This window comes from Herpailurus yagouaroundi, unplaced genomic scaffold, assembly GCF_014898765.1.
Source record: "Herpailurus yagouaroundi ecotype Mexico unplaced genomic scaffold, PumYag 202, whole genome shotgun sequence".
NCBI lineage: Eukaryota > Metazoa > Chordata > Mammalia > Carnivora > Felidae > Herpailurus > Herpailurus yagouaroundi.
Window position 1 is genome coordinate 11,442,772 of NW_024412433.1, and position 15,091 is coordinate 11,457,862.

Sequence of the window (15,091 nt, forward strand, 5' to 3'; positions counted from 1 at the left end):
GGAAGTGTCAAACACTGCTTACCAGGGGGTATGCTTTGGATAAGAAAATTTTCAAGCAAAGAATTATACTCCTGTATTTCTCAACTCATTAAATGAGGAAACCCGATTCTTTTTTCTTTCTAAAGCTCGTTTTTAGTTCTATTTTACAGACGTAATCTCATGACAGTACAGTGTATAGCTAATTCATTCCCAGATCTCAAGACCCTATGGTATCACAGGGTCGGTTTATGCATGAAGAAGGCATTCATTTTACTTAAATAAGTGACAAAATTTTGAACTTATGAAACAAATACAACCACAATGAACTCATAACCAAACTATGAAAGGACATTTTTTTTCTACTTAACAACACTTACTCTAGGACTTCTTTAAGTGAGCTGACTCAGTGCATTTAAAATAGGAGTCAATTTGCACAACTAGAAGATACAATTTTGCGAGGCCACAATAATTACATAAATTGAGTCGCTCCAAGGAAACTTTACATGTGTTCATGTTGATTTCTCTAATTGCTCTTTTATATTCCATTGACTCAGGCAGATTAACTCTAGTCTCAATGCAAGGATATACAATGATTTTCCCCTTTTGGCCTCCAAAAGCTTCATATAGATATTAAAGGCTTATAAAATAGTTTGGTTAGCGGTGCCTAGGTGGCTGAGGCAGTTAAGCGTCTGACATGGGCTCAAGTCATAATCTCGCGGTTCATGAGTTCAAGCTCCGCGAGGGGTTCTGTGCTGACAGGTCAGAACCTGGAGCCTACTTCAGATTCTGTGTCTTCCTCCCTCCCTCTCTGACCCTCCTCCACTTACACTCTGTCTCTCTTTCTCTCAAAAAAAAAAAAAAAAAAGAATAAACATTAAAAACAATTTTTTTAATGTAATAGTTTGGTTAAAAAAAGTGATTAAGTCCAAAATGAAAATAGGTGGTCTCATACACTATGGTAGGATAAATTCACCAATTTGTTAGCAAGAACCTCACTCACACCTTTTGACCCATAAGTACCCTTTAAGTATCTATTCTAAAGAAGGAATTTGAAACACAGCTAACTAATTATATACAAGATGTTCATCAAACATTATTCATAATAAGAAAACATCAGAAACACTACAATATCAAAGGGAAGTGGTTACATAAATAATAACACTAAACATTATTCATACTTATGGTTATGTTTTAATTTTTTAAGATGAAACTTACATAGGATTCTCAGAACTACATAAAATCTATCTACAAAGAAAACAGACAAACCAAATACCCCCAAATGTTAACAGTCCTTGCATATAAATGATAGGATGGTTTTTTTTCTATTTATAATTTCCTATTCTCTCCAAGTTTTCCACAATGAATATGTATTATTCTATCATAGGGGAAAAAAACAGCAAGAAATAATGAGAGAGTCCAACTGATTAGTAGCAGTAGTCAAAAAGTTTGGACTCTGAGTCCTTGCTGTATAGATGGGAATGCCAGTGCTTAAGAATTAGAGAAAGAAAATATGGGAAGGAGAAAACAGTGTTCCTAAGGCTTTCTTTCAGTTTTTCTAAAAAAAGAAAAAAGAAAAAAAAGCCTGGAAAGCCTTTCCTCCCAAATATACCACCAGCATTAACACCTTATCTTCACTTTATTTCTCTAAGTCCAGGTTTTCTCGACTTTCGCACTATTGACATTTGGGGCCAGGTAACTATTGTGAGGGGGCTGTTCTGTGCATTGTAGGACTGCAGCATCTCCAACCTCTACCCACTGAATATCAGTACATCCTCAAACCACAAGGGACAATGAAAAATGTTTCCAGACATTGCCAAAACTCCCCTAATGCACAAAATGCCTCCAGTTGAGAATCACTGCTCTACATATGCCAAATGTTAATTACCAAGCAAAAGAAATTACTGGAATTTCTTTGGATCTTTATTGAGTATCAATTTCTACAGGTTTATTCTTTTTTTTTTTTTTAATGTTTATTTACTTTTGAGAGACAGAGACCTGGCACGAGTGTGGGAGGAGCAGAGAGAGGGAAACACAATCTGAAGCAGGCTCCAGGCTCCAAGCTATCAGCACAGAGCCCGACGCGGGCCTTGAACTCACGAGCTGTGAGATCATGACCTAAGCCGAAGTTGGACGCTTAGCCGGCTGAGCCACCCAGGCACCCCTACAGGTTTAATCTTCCATAAGACATTCTCCCCCATATACAACAACAAAGTTAAATCTTCCCTTAACATCATATTTTCAGAAAAACAGAAAATAGAAATGAATATTTTCCTATGAAGTGATAAGTAACAAAATAAATATAGCAGTTTAAAATTTGTATATTATATATTAAATTTAAATTAGAAAACTGTGGAAAGTATCCACCAAAAAAAATTTAAAAAACCAAAAAAATAAAAAACCAAAAAACAAAAAAAACAACTTTATTATGTCAAGCATGCTGACAAAATTGGTGGTAAAATAAAAGTTAAATAAGGCACAGTGAAATTAATATTTATAAAGTACCTATACTGACACTTTGCAGTATCTCATCCAATTTCTACTTCTAATAGTATGGCAATTTAATCTCATCCAATTTCTACTTCTAATAGTATGGCAGACCGGATATTCTGAAAAGTCTCCTCTGCTAAAATATGATAGATACTCTATAAGTTACAAAACAAAAACAAACAAACAAACAAAACCCTAACTGTTAACCTATTGTTGAGCTTTCTAGGAAGGAAAGAAAATCTCTAAGAATTCCTTCCAAAAGGCAAAAAAAGGCAAAAAAAAATTAAAAATTGAGCTGAAACCAGAAAAGTGACCCATGTCATACACAAAATGCAGTGTTGCTCAGAAGGCAAACACCAATCAACAAGAGCTATGGCCAGATGAGAGAGCTGAAACGGAGACAGACCTGTTAAACTCAAGACCCTGGAAGAGAAATAAAACTGTTTCCAGGTGTAGTATCCCAGGTTCCCAGCAGAAGAATATGCAAATCTTCTCAGGAGCAAAGCACTTCCAATTTATACTATCGGTATTTGGAAATATTAAGCTCAATAAACTATGAGGTTACAATAAAAATCATCACACAACAAAACATACCACTAAGCTTGTCGGTAGAAACGACATGCTTATACCTACCTCTCCGGAAGACTTTAGATACTGGAGTGATCAAATACAAAACAGAAAATAAATACACTATATAAGAAACATCAAAATAAATAAAAGATGGCATAAAAATAAACAAGATATGTGTAGTTACCAGAATAACCAAGCAACTTAAAAGTCAGAACTTTTAGAAATGAAAAATTATAAATGTAGAAACTAAAAACTCAACAAAGCAGGTAGAGAGATGAGATACACCAAAAAATAAAACTGGTGAATTAGAAGACAGGAAACAAACCACCCAGAAAGCAGCACAGACATACAGGGAGACAGAAAAAAAGACAAAAAGGAAAAAAAGGGATACGAGGAGGTCTAACATATCTAATCAATACTCTTAACTTTTGAAAGAGAACATCGAAAAAATAAGGAGAAGGGATATTAGAAGAGATAATGGCTGAGATTTTTCAGATCCAATAAAAGGCATGCATCTACAGATATAGGAATTACAGCTCATCAGAAACAAGATAAATAAAATACACACTTAGAAACATTTTGTTTAAATTTCAAAAATAGAAAATCTTAAAACCAGTCTGAAAGAAAAGGTCAAGATAAAATCTGGCTGAAAGTAGACTTCTCAATGGAAACCAAAGACAACAAACATTATCTTTAAGTAGTGAGAAAAAATAAGTTGTGAACCCAGTAAGACTATCTCTGAGGTATAAGATCAAAATAATAGTATTTTCACATAAACAAAAACCAAGAGTTTACCCCCCAGGAGATTCTCACTGAAGAAATGCATATTGTATACACTTTAAAAAGAAGAATGACGCCAGGAAGATCCTGAGATGCAAAGATACTGGTAAACACGTAGGTAAATCCGAAAAAAAAAAAAAAAAACAAAAAACAAAACCAAAAACACAAAAACCACACCTGATTTATGAGGTGGAACAGAGACAAATTTAACATCTCATCAACAATACCCCTTATGTGAGAGTACTTTGTATTTTCAAAGACCTTGTTAAGTTATTAGGGGAAGGTTAAAATTAACTCTAGAATGTCAGTATGGAGAACAAAATTTCAATGATGACCATAAAAGTACATGGAATTCACAGCTTCCCAAAGAGTATAAAGGGAAAATTGGGGGCCCCTGGGTGGTTCAGTCAGTTGAGTGTCCGACACATGATTTCTGCTCAGGTCATGATCCCAGGGTCATAGGATCGAGCCCCACCTCGGGATCCACACTTAGCATGGAGCTCGCTTAAGACTCTCTCTCTCCCCCTGTCCCTCTCCCCAACTCACACTGCCATTCTCTCTCTCAAAATAAACATTTTTTTTTAAAAAGGGAAAATCAAAAGAAAAACCGTCATTTAAAAAAAAAAATTAAACATACACTTTCCAAATGACCTAGCAATCCCACTTTTATTTACCCAGCAATGGAATACTAACCAGCAATCAGGAGAAATGAACTACTGGAATATGTAACTACCTTGGATGAATCTTAAAGGTACGATGCTGAGTGACGAAGACAAGACAATCTGACAAAGTTATGTACTTATGATACAATTTACCTGACATTATCGGAAAGAAAAAGCAGTGTTGGGAGAACTACAGGCAGCTGGCAGGGGTTAGGAACAGAGAAGGGTTAAGAAGAGTCTTGGGGATGGTGGAACAGCCCCGTGTGCTGATTGTGGCAGTAGTGACAGGAATCTACCCTTACGTTAAGACTCACACCAAAAGCGTTAACAGTGATGTGCACTAACTTAAATAAAACACCATAGTCCTAATTCCGTGTTACTCTTCACGGTAATCACAACTTTTACACTAATTAATATAAATTTTTTCTCATTAGTGGACCTACCTTCTTCTCTACTTACCAAGTTTGATCATTTAAATGAATGAAATCTGATCAAAACTGAATTATTTATCTAGTCACTTTAAAGGTAGATTTGTGAAAGCTGCTGCCACTTCCCTTTTTTGCTAAGCCCAGTCTAGCTGTCATGTGAATTCAGTGTTTATAAAACATTTTACTGTAATGATATTAGTCATAACTACTGGATGAAAGTGTTGAGCAAGTAAGCCACATTATTTTTATAGTGCCAATATTGAAGTACCACCCATTGCAAATCCTAAAATACACATTTTAAGTCTCCAATTTAGTGCAAAAAAAAAAAAAATTAGGTAATGACTCATTTAATAACAGCAGTATTGATATTTTGAAAGCATGTTTGCCAGTTAATTGGTTTCAAGAAGTTCCAGTCACCTACTGGTGGAGCCCAATATGTTTTCACAGTATAATTAAGTCATATGCAGATCCCCAGGAGCTTTAGTTTTAACGACCACCACCCAGGTATGACTGTAACCAGATGGTGTGACTCATTCCGTATGTCCACCAGTATGCTGCTCTTAACTATGCCTCAAACAATCTTGCAAATTGCCATTTGTTCAACTCAAATAACAATGTGTGCTGGGTGAATAGGAACACTTATTCAGTTTTATTAATTGTTTTTCTCCCCCTGGGGGAAAAGCTGGTTAAAATATTTTAATAGCCTGTGGAAACTTATGCAGTTGCTAATATTGATATAAAGTAATAAAGTTAATATGACATTTAGATCTATCCCAATCCTAGTTATGTAGTAAAAATATTACATATAAATAATTTTTCATATCAAAAAAAATTATACCTTTAAAATCTACAGCAGATGGAAGACAACTTTAACAGGTTATCAAGATTCTACAAACTGTGGATGCCAAGGCACTAACATGTACTGGATATTGCAAAATATTAGTCTATCCAGAACCCAACTTAAAAATACTGAAAACACACACACACACACACACACACACACACACACACACACACGATGTAAACCACACCTGTTTTTTTTTTTTTACTGGGAGGAGGGGGGGGTTGAAAGTCACAAATACGGTCTGTAAAAGGTACTTGTAACACTTATGCAAAACATCTAAAAAAAATAAGACTCAAGTAACAATTTAAACCTAATTAAGGTATCCAGTTAAAAGTGGACAAAACCCAAGAATGTCTTCACAAACCTCTCCAAACCTCACTGAAATGAAAGCAAAGGAATAAAATGGTATTAACTCACAAAGAGACAGAGGAACAGAGAATAAAGGAGGCCAAAAGTATACGATAGTTCTCTAATAACAGAATTTGGAAGATAAAAAGTGAATATAACAGCAGTAACTGACTTTGCAGAATCAAGAAAAGCAAAACAGAATCTCCTTCAGAGAGAAGCCAACTAGAAGATCATTCCCACTATGGAACCCCTTAAAGATTCACAAAAGGAATCGCAGGCAGGCTGGCGGGGGTGGGGCTGGGGATTACATAGGGTCAAAAATAAACTCCCAGTTCCACTACAGCCACAAGACTACCCCTACCAGGCCCTAGGCAGAAGTGTGAAGGAAAATTTAATCCGCAGAGACTATCCAAATAGACTAAGGACTGTTATTAGGTACCATGCTAAAAACCAGGGACTAAACTGGGAATTTCTACAAACTGAATGATAGATTATGTGCCTCTAGTCTTCTTCCTCAACTTGGATCCTAGAAAAATGGCAGCCAGGCTCTTTTTCAGTCACCAACAACAATTTTGGAGAAAATACCTCTGAACTAAAAAAGCATGATTTCCAAACCAACGAGTCCAAAAGAATGGCTAAAATAATGAACAAAAGACCTAACCAAAATACTTCAATGTACGGTTCAGAACAGCAGGGATTAAAAAAAGAAGAAGAAAAGAGAAAAAAAGATCACATATACTCCCAAAGAGGGAGGGGGAAAATGGGACACGAAGAATCAGCAGGCTGCATCAGTCTACTGATGAATACGAAGAATACCACCAGACTTCCTAATTCCTAACATCAATACTGAGGATCTGAACAATTAAGCAATGCCTTAAAACTGCAAGGATAAAGTATTTCCACCCTTATGAATGGGGACAAACGATTAATTTAAAAATGATGGCAGAATAAGACATTTACAGTCATACAGCTCTCAAAACTATCTCCCACTGATCTTTATCAGGAGGCTAATGAAGATGTGGGCTCCTGGAAAGAGAGGGTCTAACACAGGTTAAACATGAAAAAGAAATTTCCAAAATGAAGGCAGAAGAAAAGTCCCAGGATGACCACTGCATAGTAGGTCTAGAGAGAAGCATGACCAGGCCAGAAGATGACAGAAGTGCCCAGAAAAGATTTATCAATTAAAAAAAAAAAAAAAAAAAAAGGTACCTGATGCGTCTGATCATATTGAAAGAACTTTTATGCCTCAGCCAGAGATTATTTATCTGGGGATATATTAATGATACATACATGGGAAACAAATGAAGAGAACTAAACAATTACAAACTTCAGGGAAAAGTTTGTATAAGCAAGAAAATAATAGTAGTAATATACTATAGGTCTCAGCTGAGAATACGTACATACTTGCAACAAGGCAAACACTAAATAATGATTTAACCAACAACGGTGATAACATTATATGGAAGAGGTAGAAACAGTAGATGTAAAGGGAGAGAGAAGTGCTGAGGACCAAATCCTTATTTCCTCTTTGTACAGCAGAGAAGTGAATATATAAAGCCAACACTGGAAAAAAAAAAACTTCCAATAGCTGTAACTATATTAGTTAGAAATACTAAGGTAAACACAGAAGGAGGGCAGAGACAAGAGTTCACAGTCACGGTCTAGGACAATCTGAAATGGAGGAAGGGAACAGGTGACTGTTGTTCGTTATAAGCCTTTCCCTTTTTACATTATGTGCACGTATTCTTTAGATAAACATTAAAACCGAATTAAAAATGAAACATAAAAAAAGAATCGATACAAAGAGCCCTTGCTCTTCAAAGCCAAGTTTAACTGACATACAATTTACAGGTTGTTTTCTTTGATGAAAAAGTTTGAGGAATTTTTTAAATTTCAAAGGTATCAAGTCTCTCTACTAGACACTAGCGATCTTTTTATAGACGTACCTACTGAACACAACTGTTTTAGAACTACCAAAATTCACTGTGTAGGAGAGAAAGCTTTGAAGACAGAAATGAGGAAGAGTTTTCATGTTTTCCCACATTATTAGTTGCAGTGATTTTAATACTCTCCCCATCAAAGAGCTAGCACAGTTTAACAAAACATGGGGGAAGAACAGAATTCTTAGAATCTGACAATTACAAAAAACTTCTCTCTTCCTTTTGTAAACATGTATGCTTCTCTATAACTTCCATACACGTCTCCCATTTCCTCCCAGAGAATAAATTTATTACCTCTTCCACATACAGGCCTTAAAATTACCCAAAGACAGTGACCATATATACAGCTCCCCAACCCACCCGTCTTTACTTCTGGTTCCTGCAGTTTTAAATCTGCTTATCATCCTGGTAAAATTCCTTAGAGCATGCTGCAGTTAATGTACCTCTTAAAAGAAGCAACCAGAATAAAAGCAAGGTGTATTTATGACTTCCCTCTCTCTGAAACGGTATGGTTCCAATCAAAAGGAGACTACATCTTACTCAGGAGTCTGAAAAAATATGTTCCAACTTAAAAAAAAACTGTCATTCCTCATATTTCGAACAACTCAAACAAGCTTCCCATCGCTACCGTAAAGCAAGTTATGAATTTCCTTCTAATCACATCCAATCATCCAACTCTTAAGACAAGAGTTCTCAGGTGTGGGCCTGTAAAGGCTGTCACAAAGAACCTGCTACTAATTACTCCAGGTTATGAGTGATTTACCTTTTTTTTATACACCTTAGAGGAATCCACGGTGGGTATTCCTAACCAATTACCACTCTGACTGTGTAAAGTGGGAAATACATTGAGAAGTCAGGGGGATCAATGGGAAGAGTAACGGCACCTAGTTCTGATTATCTCCACAGGACTTTCTCAAGAATATGAGCATTATGCATGTCGTCTAGAAAAGGGTGAAAATAGGATGCCACCATACCATACATGCTTATGAGTTTTCCCAGGACAGAAGATGCTCATAAAACTATAGAACAGCCCCCCTTCATCAATTTGTTGGAGGAATCCATGTTTCTCCTCCCTGCTGAACAACCTACCTACAGCAAATGCCTACTGCACAACAAACATTCCCAGCTAGGAGGCCGACTCTCTCCTGCTCCTTCCAACTGAGTTTCATGTTTATCAAGAGCCGTTTAATATAACAACTTGGTAATGCAATTGGCACAGTATTTGGTAAATATACAGTTTAATTAAAGATTATGTAAAATAACGACACATGAGAATTGTTTCCATAAAAACGAAGTATTTTGGAGACTTAATTGAGTCACTATGAAAACTTGTTGTTTAACTGTAGACAAGAATTGTAAAAGACTGAAGAGAAGATCAAGAACAATCCCGCACTCAACTTGCTTTAAAAGCAACTTAAAATTCTAAGTATTGTGGGGCGCCTGGGTGGCTCAGTCGGTTAAGCGTCTGACTTCGGCTCAGGTCATGATCTCACGGTTCGTGGGTTCGAGCCGCGCGTGGGGCTCTGTGCTGACAGCTCAGAGCCTGGAGCCTGCCTCGGATTCTGTGTCTCCTTCTTCTCTCTGCCCCTTCCCCGCTTGTGTTCTCTCTCAAAAATAAACATTAAAAAAAAAAAATTCTAAATATTGTAAACAACACAACGTGAGTCTGGGTTATAGCAAAGGGACAAAAAATCTAGTCAGTGGAACCACATTCAAAGAAAAGTCTAGGTGTTACAAAAAACTCTAACAAATTAACAATTATACATTAAAAAAAACTAAGTATATAAAAACATATATACATATGCACACATACATACATAATTGATTTTTAATGAATCTAATCACTATCAATCCTAAATGCATAGGATAGGAGGTTTTCATCACAATTCAGGTATAGAAAATAGTAAGAGAATTCATTCATGGCAGTGTAGATAGGCCAAATTCAAAACAGCACCATATTCCCATTACACTCACAATACACAACAGCAGTTTCTGAACAAAATTCAAAGTTGGGAAAACACATTTGCAACTAAGTTCCTTTAAGTTTTTTTGAAAAGCATAGCTATGAAGTAAAAATGCATGATACATCCATAAACTGTCTGTCCTGCTTTTAAAATCCAACGAAGTTAAAATCTACCATTTAAATCCCCAAAATACAGAGTTCAAAACAGTTTACAATAATCCATGGGAAACCTTTATACATTTGCTAGCGGTGGACTCAGCATTAGTTCTGGATCCCAACATCAACCAAAGTATCACAACAAAGCACTAAGAATGTATGCTAGGGATGCCTGAGTGTCTCGGTTGGTTAAGCTTCCAACTTCGGCTCAGGTCATGATCTCGCAGTTTGTGAGTTCGAGCCCCACGTCAGGCTCTGTGCTGACAGCTCAGAGCCTGGAGCCTGCTTTGGATTCTGTGTCTCCCTCTCTCTCTGCCCCTCCTCCACTCATGCTCTGTATGTGTGTCTCTCTCTCTCTCAAAAATAAACATTAAAATATTTTAGAAAAAAAAAGAATGTATGCTAATTTTACAATTTGTAGTCGAAACAATTCACGTGTCATTATTTACATAATCTTCAATTAAACTATATATTTACCAAATACCATGCCAACTGGATTACCAAGTTATTATATTAAACAGCTCTCGATAAATGATAAACGTAACAGTACTTTCCTCATGTTGTTACTAGAATCCTGCCTGACACACAGCTAGCACTCCATAAATGTTACTAATAATAATTATTATTATTACATTTTCTATTTCAACAAATACTTGAATTGTATCCCCAACACATGTACTAGTGCTGGGAACCTAATGAATATTTGCTTAAAAACATCATGTCCTTCATAATTGAAGTATCTCATGGTCTTCCCACTTACACTAATTTGAAATTGTCCTAAATTTTCAAAACATCTCATTGAATACAGCCACATTAGAGTACTAAAAAAATGGAAAAGGAATTAAAGATACAAATCACTGCCCACTGTAATCTCGTAAGATCCTGACTATTATAAACAGAGCTCCAAAAGACTATTTGATTGCAATCCACTCTAATGCTAATAATTGTATAAAAACAAACTAGATGCCTTTTCATCTAACTTTAAAATATTCACCATGAGTCAAAATGCACACAAAATTAGTAAAGTATAAGTTAGTATCAGGCTACATTTATACACCTATTGAAATTCCCATTTTAAATACACTGTCCACATAAAATAGCTGGTATTAGAAGGGACAGAGTATTTCTCAAATGTTATTTTTTATCTTATCTAAACCCTTTTGAAAAACATGAATTACTTTTTAAAGACTAACAATTCTTATTTACTGATTATGCCAATATTAAATAATTTGGTCTAAAACTAGTCTTTTTAATTTTTGTTTTATTTTATATTTGAGAGAGAGAGAGAGAGAGAGAGAGAGAGCACATGAGCAGGGGAGGGGCAAAGAAGAGAGGGAGACACAGAATCTGAAGCAGGCTCCAGGCTCCGAGCTGTCAGCACAGAGCCTGGTGCAGGGCTGAAACTCACAAACCGTGAGAGCACGACCTGAGCTCAAGTTGCTTAACCAACTGAGCCACCCAGGCACCCCCAAATTTTTTAATTTTTTTTTTTTTTTTTTTTTTTTTGAGAGAGAGAAAGCTTATGAGCAGGGAAGGGGCAGAGGGAGAGAGAGAATCCGAAGCAGGCTCTGTGCTGACCGCAAAGAGCCTGATGTGGGGCTTGAACTCACAAGCCTTGAGATCATGCCTGACCTGGGCTGAAGCCGGACGCTAAACTAAGCTACCCAGCCACCCCAATTTGGTCTAAAACTAGTCTTTAAATCAACTAAAAGTTCCTTAACATGAAGGCAATGTTTGACTGTTGGCTGTAATGGAGTGTCCATTCATAATTTTAAGTATTTCTGTAGGTAGGACCAGAAAGAAAGTGACAAATCAATCTGTTACAATACCCCCATTCTAGCTCAGTAATAAATAGTATAACCATCTACATTTAAAGTTTCACAATTTGAATTGTCATATACTCTGAATGAGCATCAAACAGGTATATGACAATCATCAGGAAAGAAAAGATTCTGAGGGTCTAGCAATATAAACAATAAGATGCTTATTCAATTTGTGTAAACAAAGATGCCACTAAATGAATAATAAAGGGTATGTGACTAACCTCTAAAATTTAGAATTCATGACAGTAGATACCATTTACTGCATATCAGCATTTTCTAGGCACATCAAGGTTTCCCAAAGGATCCAGGACAATGTGCACACAGTGGCCTTGCTTAATACCTTGCCCTAAGTCACAAAGCCAGTGGCAGTGTCGGAATCTGATTTCAAAATTCGTATTCTTCCAAATATACCATGCTACCTACACAGCAAACATATAATAATCATTAAACTCAATAGTTATTTTATTCTCCTCCAATTATTTACCTTTATCATTGCTTTTCAAGGACAGAAATCCTTAGGAGCTCCTGTCCCTTCAATATTTCTGCAGTAGCCATCAGATCCCCCATCTCTTCTTTCCTTCCCAAGAATCCCAGATTTCTGATGTGACGACCCTATTTGGGGACCCTTGTTGTCCCGGTGAAGTCACTGTGGATAGTGAGTCCAATGAGGGCACCAGTTCAAGGTAGCTACATGCCCGAGTGAATGGCAGAACTTCTGGAAAAGCTGGGACACTGACGGGAATTAAGGCAGTACCCAGCTGCAGGGGCTGGGAGCAGCCAACTTTGGTTGAGGGAAATCTAGGCAACATCATCGAGCCCCTGGAAAAAGCCTCCCTTCAGAACAAAGGTTTTGAGTCACATCTGAAGAATCCAAACTGATAGATTTTTATAAGGGTGCTTCTCATTTCAATGTCTTTCACATACTGTTTGCCACTCACGGAATGGCTTTTCCCCCACATTAATCCCTCCTATCTACCGGGCAGCTACTATGTACCAGGCATCAAGTGAGATGTTAAACAGGTTATCTCTAACACTGAAGACTTATCTACATCCAAAATCTACAAAGTAAACTTTACCCTCACTATTCACAGATGAGAAAATTCAAACTCAAGGAGACTGAGTGACATTCTCAATACCACACAGGTAATAAATGGCGCCAGGATTCAAGATCAGGTTTATCTAGCTCACAAGTACTTGTTCTTTCAACACCATGAAGCAGCCAGCCACATGGATCTTGCCTTTAAGAGTCTTTGTTCAGAAATCAAATCTTCTGTGAAGCTTTCTCTATCCATTTACATATTTCATGAATAGTTTTTAGAGAAAGGAAATATTACAACGTATCATCACTACGTTTACACAGTTAGAATACAAGCTCCTTAAAGACAGCAGGATCCAAGTAACACCGCTGCCTCCCATAATGTATGTGACACAGACCAAGTGAGCAATAAATATATGCAGAATCACCTGCGAATAGAGATATAAAGTCCTATCTATCACAGATTAAATTCCTTAAAATAAGCAATTGTCAGCATAGTGAGATATCCTTCTACATAGAATGTTTCTGAAATGTGGGCTTTTAGGAAGAAATTTGTAAATATTTGTTGATCTTAAACATTTGCTGCCTAGACTAAATGTTGCCCTGCTATACTTATGAAGGACTACAGAGAAATGTCAGAAATTCAAAAGAGTAAATATAGACATTTTTTTTCCAAACCAAGTATTTCCCATGTACCAAACGATCTCGTGCTTAGTAAAAGCAGAACATACTTACCATTATGCACATAAGAGAAGCCAAATGCATTTAAATCACCAGACTGTGGGCCTTCATTTTAGAACCAAAGTTGCCCAATAGAGGTCACTTAACTTTATGTGTAAACGTGAAGTGTGAGCCAGACTTTCTTCTAGATACCATCCAGCTCTACAATTCTGTGTAATTCAATAATATTACTGTTTACCAACTTCTTAGAGTGCTTCTCTGACTACAATCTAAGAGTAACCTTTCGGGGCACCTGGGTGGCTCAGTTGGTTAAGCAAGCATCTGACTTCAGCTCAGTTCAAGATCTTACAATACACGGGTTCTCAGATTCTGGGCCTCTCTCTCTCTCTCTGCCCCTCCCCTGCTCACACTCTGTCTCTGTCTCTCTCTCAAAATAAACAAACATTAAAAATTTTTTTAAAAACAAAAATTAAAAATAAATAGTAACGTTTCAAACAAGGTCTCTCCTATCACATACATTTTAGCATACTTACCCCTGACATTTCTCTCATTTACTTATATTACCATCTCCCCTACAGTGTAAGCACCAAAAGCACAGTGGTTTTGCTGTATTCATCAGCACACCCCAAGGCTTCACACAAAACACAGTAGGCACCCAATAAATGTCTGTTGAAGAATTATCATGGAAGGCTAATAACATCTTGTTGCCCAAGGGGGAAAAAAGTGAATTGTGGGCTGCTAGGCACGTCCTGCATTTTCTAAACATGAGTTTTCTAATCTATTATATACTTTGCCTCAGTATTAATCTTACAAGGTGTTTTTTTGGGGGGGGGGGGATGGGGTCCAAATTACTCTACTTGAAGGAATGCTACCAATGAAGAACTCAAGTGGATGTTTTGGTACAACAAAGGTTTTAAGAATATTTAGTGACCACCACTTTGCCAAGATAATTAGTACCCAAAAGCAGCTCGGCAGTTCCACAATCATCTGCAAACTTTCCAAAGGAAATTTCACAGTGACAAAAACCTTATCAAAATAAAGCTTAATGAAGCGAAGAAGAACAAATACAAACCACCCCAAACAATTCAAGAGGTAGTCTCCGTTTTTCCAACAAAATGCTGTCGTCCCCTCTCCCCTGTCTGTATACAGCCAGATACTGACACTGATAGACAAGTCTTCCAGATACCATGACACAGCTTCTAGTCGGTACCTTATTTGCATTCAAACTTCCCCCAAACTTAAGACTCTCTTTGGACCATAAAACTAAAACCCCACCACCTCCCATCTGCTTCTCTGCCTCCCTCTCTCGCAATTAAGCCGCTCGAACTTCTTCCCTTGGGATTCACATCTCTGCCACCAAGACGTTTTAATCCTGCTACTCCTCCTAAGTGCCT